The following is a 13,406-nucleotide window of genomic DNA, read 5'->3' on the forward strand; positions in this document are numbered from 1 at the left end:
CGCGGCCGCGTCCGTGGCCCGGCGGCGGAGGCCGCGTCGCGTCGCGGCGGGCGGCGGGCGGAGGCGGGGGGCGGCGCGGGCCGCGCGGCGGGGCCGCCTGCACTGTCTCTTTAAGGGCGCTCCGTCTGGGGTGGCGCTTTCCTCCGCGAAGGCTCCTTTGATATTAATAGTGTTGGTGTCTTGAAACTGACGTAATGCGGGGAGACGGAGGTCCTGACAAGCGATAACAGTCCTGATAACGCGCCGGCCGCCCCGCGCTCCCAGGCCGCCGCCTCGCCGCCGGCGGGGCCGCCGCGCCGTGCCCCGGCCCGCGCCCCCCGCCCCGCCGCGCCCCCGCCCCCGCCCCCGCGCCGCACCGCCCGCCGGCGGCCGGCGGGCCCGTCGCCCCCTCCCCGCCGAGCGGGGCCGAGGGGGGAGGCAGCGGCGCCGCGGCCCCCCGCCCCCCCCTCCCCGGCCACCGCCACATAATCCGCGGCCAACTCCGCCGGCAGCAGGAGACGGTTCATGGCTCACGCCGCGGCTCCACCATCTTCCAGGCTGCCGGGGCTGTTGCTGACGGTTAATCAACAGGTACGGCGCGGGGGGGCGCGGGCGGGGGCGGCCCGGCGGCGGGGAGGGCGCCGCGGCCGGCGGGCCGGGAGGGGGCGGCGCGGCGGCGGGCGCGGGGGGGCGCCGTGCGGGGCGGGGGCGCGGCGCCCGCGGCGGCGCGGCGTGTGCCCGGGGGGGGCAGCGCGGTGCGCCCCCCTCCCCAAAAATACCCCCCCCCAAAAAAAAACCCACACCACCAAACAACAAAAGCGGGGGGTGGGCATCATCCCAGGGAACGGGGGGCTGCTCGGATTTCACAGGCTTTTTTTGGTGCATCCCCCCCCCGCGCCACCCCTGCCCCCCGCCGGTGGGTCAAAGCCATGTGTGATGGCTGGAAATTGGCGACTTCAAAACCGCGGTAGCCCCGCTGGAGTCGGGAGGGTCAAGTTCAGCGGCGGCGGCGGGCAGGGGGAGCAGCCCCCTGGCCCGGAGGCGGGGAGGGGAGCGGCGGCGGCGGCCGCGGGCTCGTGCGGCTCTGCCCTCCCCTCCGCGCCTCTCCGCGCCTTATCTCCGCGGCCGCCGATTCCCCGGCACCGGGGCGCTCCGGGGGGAGGGGAAGGGAGACGCGGGGGGTGGAAGTAGAAGACGAGCAAAGAGGGTTTGCATCCGATGAGCTGCAGTCGCACGGTCCTGCCGCTCCTGCCGCTGCTGGAAGTTTTAATGGGGATCATGACAAGCGGGGCACAGAGACACCATCATGAAGAGTAGTAAGTTTGGGAAAAACTTTTTTTCTTTTTTTTTTTTTTTTGTTTTTTTCCTTCCCCTTTTCCTCCTCCTTGCCCGGGGACACACCGGGGGAGGCCGGGTGCGGAGCTGTGCTGCGCCGGGAGGGGGGTCGGGGTCCCTCCCGGTCACACCGGGGGGAAAGGCGACATGGTGGTGGTGATTTTTTGTTTTGTTTTGGTTTGGTTTTTTTGAAATCAGAGCGCAGAGAGACGTAAAACTTTTCCCTCTTAAAGGCGAAGCTGTGCTCTGAGCGCTGTGTCCCCACGCTCGGCTCTCCCCTGCCTGCCACAACTTTGTGGAGCGTCTCAGTCCCCCCACCCCCCCCCCCCGTCCCCGCTGCCCAGGGGCTGCCGGCGGGGGGCTGCTCCCCGCTTTAGTTATCCGCGTGTTTGCTTTTCGGAAGGGCAGAATGAATGGAGGCGAGGCCGGGGATGGAGGGGCTGCGCGGAGGTGGGCGCTCCGCGCCCGGGGCAGCCGGGGTGGCCCGGGCCGGGGTTGAGCGGCCGCGGGGCCGGGGCCGGGACCGGGCAGGGTCGGGGCCGGGGTGCTGCCCGCCGCCGCGCTGCCCTGGGACGCGAGCGGCTCCCCAAGGGGGCTTGACATTTCGGGGGCTTTGTTTATCTGCCTCCCTGCTGCAAATGAAGGCGCTCAGACATCCCGGCACTCCTACGCGGTTTCTAGTGGGGCCCGCTGGCCTTTTCCATATTTGATCTTTTTTTCACAATCGGTTGTGTTTTCTGTCTGCAAATGGCAAACTTCTCAAGTGCACTGACTGAGCTGTGGGGATGAGTGATGACTTGAAGTGGAGAGACGTCTCCCCTGCATCACTCCTTCCTCCGCCGGTGCGAGTACCTTGCCTGGCGGGGCTGGAGCCAGGGGCACCTCAGCACGCTAGGGGAACCAAGGCGACAAATGCCCTCCGAGGGGAAAATATTTTCTAGTAAAAAGAGTGTAAACTATTATGCGGACCACGCTGCCTTCACGGCTTTTACAGCACGCAGCGCATTTTGAATGTTGATGGAAACAAATAATAATTTAATACGCTTCAGGTTTTATTTAACCGAGTTCAGTAAGTCTCTCAAGGAACCATCAAACTTCTTTGCCATTCAGGCAGTCGTCTTCAGCTGCGCAACTGAATCCTATGGATGTTGGTGGCATCATGTTACTTTCCTGTTGGTTTTAGGAAAAGTTGAACATTTAGAAAAGACTGCCAGAGTTAAAAATGCAAGGGGCAGCAAAGGAAAGTAGTGGTAAGAGCCAGTTCCTGACGTGGACAAAATGAGAATAAAAGTTACAGTAGTCTTCTGAACTGCAGTTTGTGTTTGCCTCATGTTCACAATATGTGTGTTAGGTTAGACAGCTCTCTCAGATATTCCACCAGAGTGACATTTAAAAAAAGCCCTCCAAAAGAGTGAGGAATTTTTTTTTTTAAGTACTCTGGGTCTATGAGTAAATACAGGGCTTGTTTGAGAACATCAACTATTTCCTGTAAATTGTGATGCTGACAAGACTGTCTGGAAATGATATCAACACTTTGAAAGATTTTCTTTTTTTTTCTTTTTTAACCACTGAATGAAAGTTTGTTAATAATGTGGTCAAACCAAACAAGTGGAACCTTTCTCTGTAGAGAGGGGGTTAAAAAAAAAAAAAAAGACTTCTTCTTTTTTCCTCTTGAAAAATGTATACCTGCTTGAGGTTTGCCACATAGAATCAGTAATGCTGGAGTTCAGTAAGTTCAGTAGTGCATCAGTGCGTATATACAAGTTAATCCTCGGACTGTTTGTGACAACAGAAGTCTGCTTCACCTTTTTAAGACCAAGAGAGATTAGATGTGAGAAGAGTAGTCAGTTCATAATCCACCCTGGTCTGTCTGATTATCGCTCTTTTTTTTTGTTACATATAATAACTTTTCTCTGTTTGAAACTTTGCATATACGTAGTCGCAACAAAGTAAGTAAAGGGCAAAGTTGCATCAGCTTTTAAGTTTACATGTTTTGCCTGTGATCCTCTAAAACAGACTCTAAATACCACTGGGCAATCTTTGCGTGTGAGAGTATGGCTTTATTTTTTTCTTTATTTCATAGTAATGTTAATAAAAGAAAAAAAATGTAAATGACAACTTCAGAGATCTGAGACTTCTTTTGGCATCAAACACTTACGATGCAGCCAGGTTATCCTCTTATATTTTTAAGGCATTTTTAGCATAATTTATACTATAGCTTTGTGGGTTGCCTTATGTTTTCATCGGTGATCGAGTAAATTCAGTATTATTTTATGAATCCCTGGCAGGATTATTTTTCTATCACGTGTTGTCTATCGTTCGTAGTAAACTTTCACAGTACACACTATTATCATGCATGCTCTGGCTGCGTGTGAAGAATATTATTATTCACATATTGTGATTGTGCATTAATAACAGTGTAGTACTAATTCCTGTGTGTGGACTCGAGTGTCTGTGAGATGCAATGGTTGCTTGTTAAATCTCTGTATTTCAATCATACTATATTTTAATGCTAGTTGACACATAGGGTTTTATATTTTCAAAGCATTGTGCAAACAATGACTAATTACTTTCTGTTCATGTGAATTACCTCTTTTAGCACTTTATCAGGCAGTTGCTTTGAAACAAAACTATTTTACATTACAGTGTGAAAGAGTTAAAAAATTAGCAAAGACGTTTAGGAAAAACCCAAAATTTTAATTACAAACAGGCAACTTTGGGTATGTATTTAAATTTTTCTTTTTATGTGGAACTTTCCTTCCAAGTTTTGGGGGGGCGTATATGTATGAATATTTATGTCTCTTACAAACTCTTGACAATATTTTAATGTAATAATCTTAATAGAAACATTCTCAGATCTTAACTGCAGCCACACTGGCAGTATCGCTTTAATAAACGTTTGTGGGTAACACCAAATATAACATTGTGAGAAAGTTTATGGTTAAATATTTTTGAACATGACAGGCTGGGAATCTGACAACCCTTTTTGTTAGGTGAAAGTAAAGTGGAAATAAATTACATTTTTAATACACTTTCAGTTAAAACAAACTGCCACCTGGTAGTAAAAGTATTGGCCTTGAACAGAAATATATTCTGATTAAGATATTCTAACTGGTGTGTAAAATGAAGCCATTCATTCAGTAAACTGACAACTTTCCAGTTGGTGTTTGCCCTTGCTTAATTTAGTTTCCTCAACACAACTAGTAAGGTAGTCTGGGTCTGGTTTTGGCAGTCCCAGGCGACTGTAAACGCGGGCTTTTTTGTCCCAAATATTACACCTCGTGAGTCAAAGAGCAGTTGGTTAAAAAGAATAGCAGGCAGGTATGAGGAAAAAAAGAAGTTTCTTTTTTGTTTCTGAAACTTTCTAAAGTTCTTACCTAGTAAGAAAACAATGCTATTTTCAAATACTGGTGATTAATACTATAACCAGCGTAGCCTGCACCCATCTATTGTATAAATACCATTGCCTGTTGACCTTTGGATACATTAATTACAGCATATCTGGTCTAGGTTCTACTATTTTTGTCTGTCCAGAAGATAAATAAAAGTGCCCTTTCCAGTCCTCCTGGAGAAGAACTTTTTTTCTTGGTACTGTCATGAATTATGGAGTTCTTTTTCTTACCCTGTGCCAATGAAGTTCTCTTTTGACTTTAAAAAGATAAGCCTGCATCCAAAGAGAGACTATTTGGTTACTTTAAGACTATTTTCGCTTCAGTTTTTATGGTACGTACAAACTTTCTGGGCTTTGCTTTTTTTGGATTGTGTTTGCTAATTAAAAGAAAAACACATAATGAGTTATATCAGATGATGTGAAGGATTAAAGTACAATTACACCATTAAATAGTAAATGTTTACAAGGGCAAGACACACAGCTACATTTTTCAGATTATGCTTATATTCACTTCTTGATGTTGTTTTGCACCTAATCAATAAAGGGCCTTCCAGAACACAGCTCCTTCGCCAGTTGTATACGTGCCCAGAACACGAGCAACGCTGTCGGGGCAGAGGAGCGCGGGGGGGAGAGGAGCGGTGGCATATTATTCTGACTTCTTATCACGCAGACCAAGGCTCAAATGAAACACGGAGCAATGGGAGAATAACTACCATGGTCTCAATTTAAGTCCCCAGTGGACATTTTGTCACACCCCAAAAGCGTTGCACAACTGAACACCATTCCACTTGATGTGTTGTCCGGAGTCAGAGGAGTCTCTGATTTGGCGTCACGGGGTTTAGAAGACTGTGATTTAGGTGAACTGGCATAGCTGCGTGTAAGAAACTTTGTTTAATAGCTGTCTATGTTTTATTCATGTTCTGTGCTATCGGTTTCTTATTTTCTAGTACCTTTAAAGTGGTTCTTTAAAATTTAATAATAACAGCACCAGTGGAAAATACGTCTAAAATTTAATAGAAATTGCTAATCTTTCTATCAGTGATTTTTATTACGGTCCTGCCGCATTAACTACAGAATCTTACTCCTGCTGCGGATCTCTGTACGTGGATTTAGAAAAGCTATAGAGAGAACATTCTTCATTAAATTGCATAGCTGCCACGAGTGGCACTTCCGTAGGATGTTCCTACAGAACCCAGTTGGTTCCATCCCGTAAAGTTCGGTGGAACTTCTTCATGCTCCTAGGGGATGCGTGCAAGTACAGCAGCTACAATAGGATTATTTCTGCCTTGAAAATAGAATTATTTTGAATCACAAGGTTTAGTCCTAATAGTAATTTTTACTTTCTTAGCTGCAGTTCACACGTGTCTTAATTTCTCGTAAGTCTGCTTTCTTTCCAGGCTCAGATTGATTTTTTTTCTCCCCCCCCCTAAACTTATTTCAGAATATTTAATTTTTAAAATGTTACTAGCCCTTTAAAAACCTGTAATAAATGCTTTACAAGTGGCTAGACACCTTCCCTGGTGGTTTAATTTATACAAGCAGGAAACTTTCTCTCCTTCTTTCTCTCTCTCTTTCTTGTTTTCTTTAAACCAACTGACGTAATGCCAAACTTTGCTTTAAAAGAACAGACAGAAGTAATTGGTAGCTTTTAACTTTTAATAATGTTCTGGATTGGTTTTAGTGGCCAAACTGCCATTTTTTTAAAATTCAAGTAAAAACGGGCTTGTGGCCTGAGGAAGAAAGGCCCTGTTGATGCAGTTATTTTTATTCTTGTTTTTCAATCTGTTATTAAAAATCTTTCCTGCTGAGCTCTGCTGGATTTCTCCAATTGCTCTTTGTGATGGCTGGTGCATTTCAGGTTACGGTAACTTAAAATGTTTTCTGATTTTTATTTTTTTTTCCCCCATGGGCATTTTGAGATGCTTTATCCTTTTTCTTTTTTTGGTTTGATCCCCCCCACACCCCTTCTCTCTCGCCCAGCACCCGAAGCCCTCTTTTGGAGAAACAATTTATTTTGATTCAGAGAGGAATAATATATTAAACATACCTTTGGTGGAGGTTCAGAATATTATTTTCCTAGTATGTGAGCGTTTTACACCTGTTAGTGACACTGATTGGGAAGATATTGACTGCCCATTGCAGAAGACAGGAGAGATTCTATCTTGCAGAGCCACCACTTTTTGTGTGCTCTCCACCTCATATTTTAAAGCTAAACTAGATTTAAAAATATGTTTAGTAATAGTCTCTAGCGATCTCTATCTATTTGTATTAAGCTGATATTAGAAACAAGAAAACCCAACAAAAGGATTTTTTTTAAATTAGCTGTACTTAAGAAAATCCAGTGTACTGTCTTTTCTTTTCTTTCCTAATTTATTTATCTTGTTTAGAGTTTTCTGGCTTATTTCTGTAATTTCTCATCTACGTCTGCTGGGGTTTTGAACACAAGCAAACTTTCTACGGTAAAAGTCGGAGTTGGGCAATAGACTTTCTTGACGAAGTTGACGTCAGGACGACTTCATAAGTTGGCAAGTAGGGAAATCGTTCAAAGACCAAGTTGGCTTGTGCCAGTTTTCCCTTCCTTTAGGGGAGACACTCCACCCAGTAGGAGGTTACCCCACCCAATGTGGAGAGCTATAATTCAGTGGCAACACTTTAAATGTCAATCCTCCCTAGGGTTTAAACCCCAGACTTGTCTTGCCTCAATCTTTATATTTAATCTAACATTCAATCTGTTGAAGTAACATCTCATCTTCATAAGCACTTTTTGGGCCTGATCCTGCAATTCTCATTCTTGAAAAATACTCATTGACGTCAGGGGGACTTTTGAATTCAGTAAAGGCTGCAGGATTGGCCTCTGCAGGGTTGTGTGTGTCTGTGTCTGTCTCTAAGTAAGGTTGTGTCTGCCTGATGAATATTGTATAATCTGTGTTGTTAAAGATGAAATTGTAAAATACTTCCTTTGTAGTCTTAAAAATCTGAAGAAGTCCTGGAGTCGTAATGCTGTAAAACAGATTTTCCTCAATAAGTGAAGTGTACTTATTTTTATTTAGCATTTTCTCAAATTAAAACATGAGTTTAAAAAGTTCCAACTCTGAAGAATTTAGAGCATTTCTGCCATTTTTCTGTATTTCTCTATATGCTGTAGACATATTTTTGAATGCTGTTTTTGGCAATTTTTTCGTCTCTAATGGAAAATGAACATCACAGCTTAGTGCCCGCAACAGCCCTTGGGGTACTTGAATAATACTGAGAACTCCCAAGGAAAAATTTAGTTTTGGGGTATTCTTAAAGTCAATATGCAATTTTTATAGGTACATTTTACTTCATCGTGTCATCTGTTCTCAAGCATCCTTTTCAGATCCCTCATTATATTTAGTGAGGCTGACAATGCAGGAGGGAATACATAATTTGATATTGTAAAAATGTTGTAGAAAAACAGTGATGTGTTCATGTCTCTGCATTTTGAAAATATGCCAGCATTTTTAGTTTATTAATATACCTGAAAAAAAGAAATCTATAAAAGATGATGGTAAAAATCATCAATGCGCTTATGTTTCTCAGCAAGATTTACTTCAACAATATGCTTCAGTTTTGCCTCAAACCATTTCAAGCCACCTCTGGTCCAAGAATGTACCAGTTCTTGGTTCCTGGAAGATTAAGCATGACAGTTTCTATTATATAATGAACAGCAGTATTGTTTGAACAAAGGTAACATATTTTGATTTGTGTACTTTTTTTTGGCAGCTGGCACTAGTGTAGGTCTAAAATGAGTGGTGATCTAACAGTGTAAATATCTGAATGTTCTTGAAACACACAGTATAGATGTAATGTGTTTAAATCATTGAATCTATCTATCTATATTGTATAGCATGTGTATGTATATGTATATACAAAGCCGTAAATGGTGTGTTCTGCTATCTGTAGCCTTCAAATGTGTATCCTTTGGGTATTCCTGACCTACTTTGCAAAGTCTGCAAGTCTAAAATACATACTGAAACTTAAAAAATTAAACATACAGCTTGGTGGTTCACAAAAAAAGTAGGGGGGAATTTTTGCTTGTGGTTATTTAAAAAAAAAAAAAGATAGCATACTCTGCCTAGACAGATACCTTGCAGACTCCTTTTGGATATCCCAGTGCCTTTACTGGGATTATTTTAAAAAACAAATTCTCGACTGATCTAAAAAAAAGTTTGAAGTAGATACTGAAGTTAAGTATCGCCTAAAATTCCTATGTGCAGATATGGTTTAATGTTTAATGGAAGTTAAATGAGTTAGGATAAAGCAATTTTCTTTGGGGGTAGAAGGTTTTCAGTGTTTCCAAAGTATGATTCTTTTTAACTTTCTCACATGCTCTTCAAGCAATGCTGCGAGTTATGTGGAACATCATCTAAAACTTACTATGCAGATGAAACGTTGCTTCATGAATTCAGTTAATGAAAGAAAGATACCTCCAGTTTCAGCTTCCTAATCTGAACACAGTTTGCTTTTCTATTTAGTGTTCTTATTTTTAGGTGTGTTAAATATACTCATCAGATGTTCTCCAGCTGCAGTTACAGAGTATAAACCAAAAATGCAATACATGCCGATTGTTGCCTAGCTTTCTCCTTATGCACGCACACACACAATTAATAAAGTAAACCTTTCCCCAAATACCTGAGGCAAAAGCTTGTGAAAATAGATTAGCCTTACCATGTGCCTTGCAGGTAAACAGTATCTGACTCTGCTAGAGAAACGGGAGAGGAGAGCTCCCGAGCGGAGGCTGCCTGCCCCCGCCGCCCTGGCAGCCAGCTCTGGATGCTCAGGTCTGGGGGCTGTCAGTAAAATCCCACATCTCATCTCAGCTGTCACAGTGGTAGGAAGGAAAGAAACAGTAACTCAGGTCTCCCATTTACTGTATACACTGTTTTCTTTCTGTGGTCTGCTACAGACACCTGAAATTTATGCCATCTCATTAGTCTCCTTCCACGTTCTTCGGATCTGGAGTTTTCTTCAGAACTAAACTCCTATTTGCGTGTTACGTCTATCACGGAAAAAAAAAAAATGGATTAAATTAATCCTGTAGTAGTTGTTTGAGCATACTGTAGGAATGTAAATAATTTTGTGGCGTTGAGCTCATATTTCCAGTCTTATGGGGGGGTAAGATCAGAAGTTATCAACAACATATATCTGAGTCATTCAGCTACAATAAATCTTCTAACAAATACCCACCCTTTGCACACCCAGAGATACTCTCCAAGACTGTTGAAATTCTGCACACACCTGTATCTTACGTGTAAGTCCATAAGCATGAATGTATCTTCATGTAGATGTATCTTCAACTACAATCAGATAGTATGTTAGGCTACAGCAGCAGCAATCAAAGTAGTCCATGGACAAAAAGTTAGATTGCCACTTGATTGCTGCTGGCTGTGTGGCCCTCAAGGTTGTCTTCTCCCTGGAAAAAGTCCCGAGGAATCGTTAATTGAAAAGAAATGTGGGGTATGGCTCTGGCTTCAGCTCTGCCACAGTTCAGGATACAAAGCATTAAGCGCTTCATCTATATCAGGTCAGAAGTGATCGTGCATAATCCACTATTATCTAGGTATCATTCTGTCATATGTAAGGTATGCTCTGCCTTGTTGTCTCTGTTGCTCTGCCTCTCCATTTCTCCCTCGCGCCTATCAGTCTCTCTTTGGCTGCCATATGCACACACATACATTCTAAAAATACATGGAAATGGAGGTCCATCTGTGTTGCATAATTTTTTTACAAAAACACCAGTGTTTGTATTGTTCTTTCTCTGAGCCCTTAATGAGTTTAAAGAATTTAATGTGACTTAATGAGGGTTCTTATTCTATTTCTGACACAGAGACTAATGAGGGAAAAGTAGAACAAATTGAAACCCAACTTTTACTTGTGGTTAGTTTCATGATGTCATCAAATGCAGGATATTACGACTCCTGGAAAAGTTTACAAATCTAGGCAATAATCCATTTTGCATCACTGCCCTTCAGTTGTTTACGACAAAAGTTTGCTTGTGAGACAACAAAGTTTAGCATAACTTGATTTTTTTTGGGGGGTGTTTGGACTAGTTTGATTTTTAGGCGAATTATTTTTATAAAAGTGAATCTAACCTGTTTTGCCTGGCAACCTGGGGGAAACTTAAATACAACAGAGACTGATTAAATCCCTCTGATTATAGCCCCGATCTCCCCCTATACTTGCAAGGGACAAAACTTCTGCTAACTTCATCTAGAGTAAAATCTGATCCTCATTGGGAAAATTCCTAATTATGTTGCAGCTTACTGAGAGGGAACTGTGATTTTGGGGATCCATGTTACACTTCCTTATAGTTTGCTACTGTAAAGCAGTTTCCCTGGGCTCAGGACACAGTAACAACATTTTGTAAGGCTCCATCTTGCATTTTTGCTGCCCCGCTCAGGTATTTCATCGCGCGAAGCTGCCCTTTAGGTGGACCACACTTTGGTCTGTCACCTTGAAAAGCGATTCTTTTGGTTTGAAATCAGTTCACTTCCTAAAGGGGAATGAAAAGAAAAGGTAGGCTTAGGTAGTGCACCTGCTTCTGAGCCCTGCTGCTACTCACTGGCTTCATGGCCATGCTTTCTTCTTGTTCCTCACCAGTTACTCTCCGAAAGGCTCGTAGAAATAGCAGTGGAGTGACTGAAGCTCCAGTATGACACGTATAGCCATGTAATGCCCTCATGAAGCTGTATGCCATGCCGTGGGCATCAGGGTATTTTTGACAGGCCAAGGGAAGCAGTGACTTTCATCATCCACAGAACATGCTTTTGATATAACCAAACTGCAGAATGTTGCAGCATAGTAAATAGAGCACTTTTCTATACCATCTGATTTCTTTTTCAGCGACTGTTAGTATTTTTAACAATATCAGATAAATCGCACAATGGTGTGATTGCTTAGGTTGACGTTAGCCCTTGGCTCTTCTGCTGTTGCTCAGCATATCATGTCTGAACTGTGCTGGATTTTATTGCTTTGCATTTTATTTTTTTGCAATTAGTTGTTGGTTTCATGTTGTTGACTGCAACATGAGATAGTTCAAATAAATTAATAAGAATTTGAATTGGAAATAGGGGCATTTTTAACCAACATTATCATGCAAACAGAAAAGGAGAGTAAGTTGTTCGGTTGGTTTTTATGTATGTATATATGTGTGTTTGTGGTTTGTTTTTTTCTTAATGAAGGTTTTCATAATTTGGTAGTTCAGCAAACATGAGTATGTTCTGAAAATATTTCTCACAGATGGCAGGTCTGAGACGATAGCTTTTAGGTAGACAGTTTTGTTACAACATACAGAGTCTAGAGCTGAAAAACTGTTTTCTGGAGTTTTAAACCCATTGGAAAGTAAGATTTATTGCACCTTAAATATCCCGGTGGTGCAAATTTATTTGGTGTTCATGGCAGTCTCAGCTTAACTTTCCTTAGAGATTTGCCATGGTACTGCATTATCTAAGGAACATTTAAAATGGGTCTAGCTTTTTTTTTTTTTTCTTCAGTCATTTCTCAATTTTAATTTGCGCAAATGAAAGTCTTTACTAACAAAGATGACCTGGCAGCTCTGCTGAACTGTCTGGTGCAAAATTAAGAATCTGAAAAGCGGGCATTTTTAAAGATTTTTCGTTTCAATAGTGGAGTGTGACAGTGGCTAGTTGTCAATGGGAAGGAGCTTAAAAAATAGTCACAGGAGAAAGAAAAAGCAGCTGTGGAATTTATTTTACTGGGTGAAAGGAGACTCATGGTTAAGCAAGCTTTACCTTCTTGGGTTTTCAGAATTTATGGCCCGAAAGACACATGCCTGAATAGAAAGAGATCTAGGATATTGTAAAATCCACTATGACATGAAGTGCTCTTACTGCATATGAATACAATTTATTCAGTTTTTCTCTCCAGCAAACTGTGACTTCCTTTGTCTTGTCAGAAGGAATTTCAGATGAGACCTTACCAGAGTAATGCTGCCATAAACCCCGCACTCCTCAGCTGTAGCTCCGTGCAGCGCGATATGGTCCGTGCTAGTTTTCACTGAGCTACTGTGCTGCTTTCCGTCAGGAATGGGACTGCACTGACTTTACTTTTGCAGAAAAAGTACGTTTTCTTAGAAAATGCACTATATGAAAGAAGGAAGGGCAAGAAGGAGAGCGGAGAGAGTGCTCTGATATATGAGCTGAGATTATGGATGTTGTAATGCCATTTATCGTAGGATACTATAGAAAAATCACATTGGGACCAAAGTTCCCGTGGATTACCATGCGATATTTATTACCATTTTCCTGTGTTTTCCCTGGTTAGGATCTAATCCTTCACTGTCTGGAGCTGCGTGGAGTCAAGAATTTGTCCATTCAGAGAGGAAAACCTTGCCAGTTACAGGATTTCACTGTTTCACTACCTGTATTTATTTATTCCCTCCCTAAAATTTACCAGAGGGGGTTGAGAGTGGAAGGGAGAGATAGGGGATAGGTAAGCTGAGGGAATAGCAGGGGCACATATCTGCTTGGTAAATAGTATTTACTGATTACTGTTTACTGTCAAGCAGATTACTGCAGTTGTGTTTCCGTGAAGCAACCCGCATGCAGACAGTGCGAAGGAATGAAGCAAAGTCGTGTGCAATTCTGAGGTGACTAAAAGATGTGCTTGTGACATACTTCTAGTAAAAGCCATTTTGGGTTGCCTGGTACCCTCCCCAAAC

General features: G+C 43.0%; 1 protein-coding gene across 1 annotated transcript in view; it reads left to right on the forward strand.

Annotated features, from left to right (window-relative positions):
* Positions 1 to 403: 403 nt before the first annotated feature.
* TRPS1 (transcriptional repressor GATA binding 1) overlaps positions 404 to 13,406 on the forward strand; it is a 214,332-nt gene continuing 201,329 nt past the window's right edge. Inside the window, exon 1 of the mRNA XM_075141258.1 lies at positions 404 to 570. The gene's annotated coding sequence lies outside the window, so the exon portion shown is untranslated. The remainder of the gene's footprint in view (positions 571 to 13,406) is intronic.

This window comes from Calonectris borealis, chromosome 2 (assembly GCF_964195595.1).
Source record: "Calonectris borealis chromosome 2, bCalBor7.hap1.2, whole genome shotgun sequence".
In the NCBI taxonomy this organism is placed as follows: domain Eukaryota; kingdom Metazoa; phylum Chordata; class Aves; order Procellariiformes; family Procellariidae; genus Calonectris; species Calonectris borealis.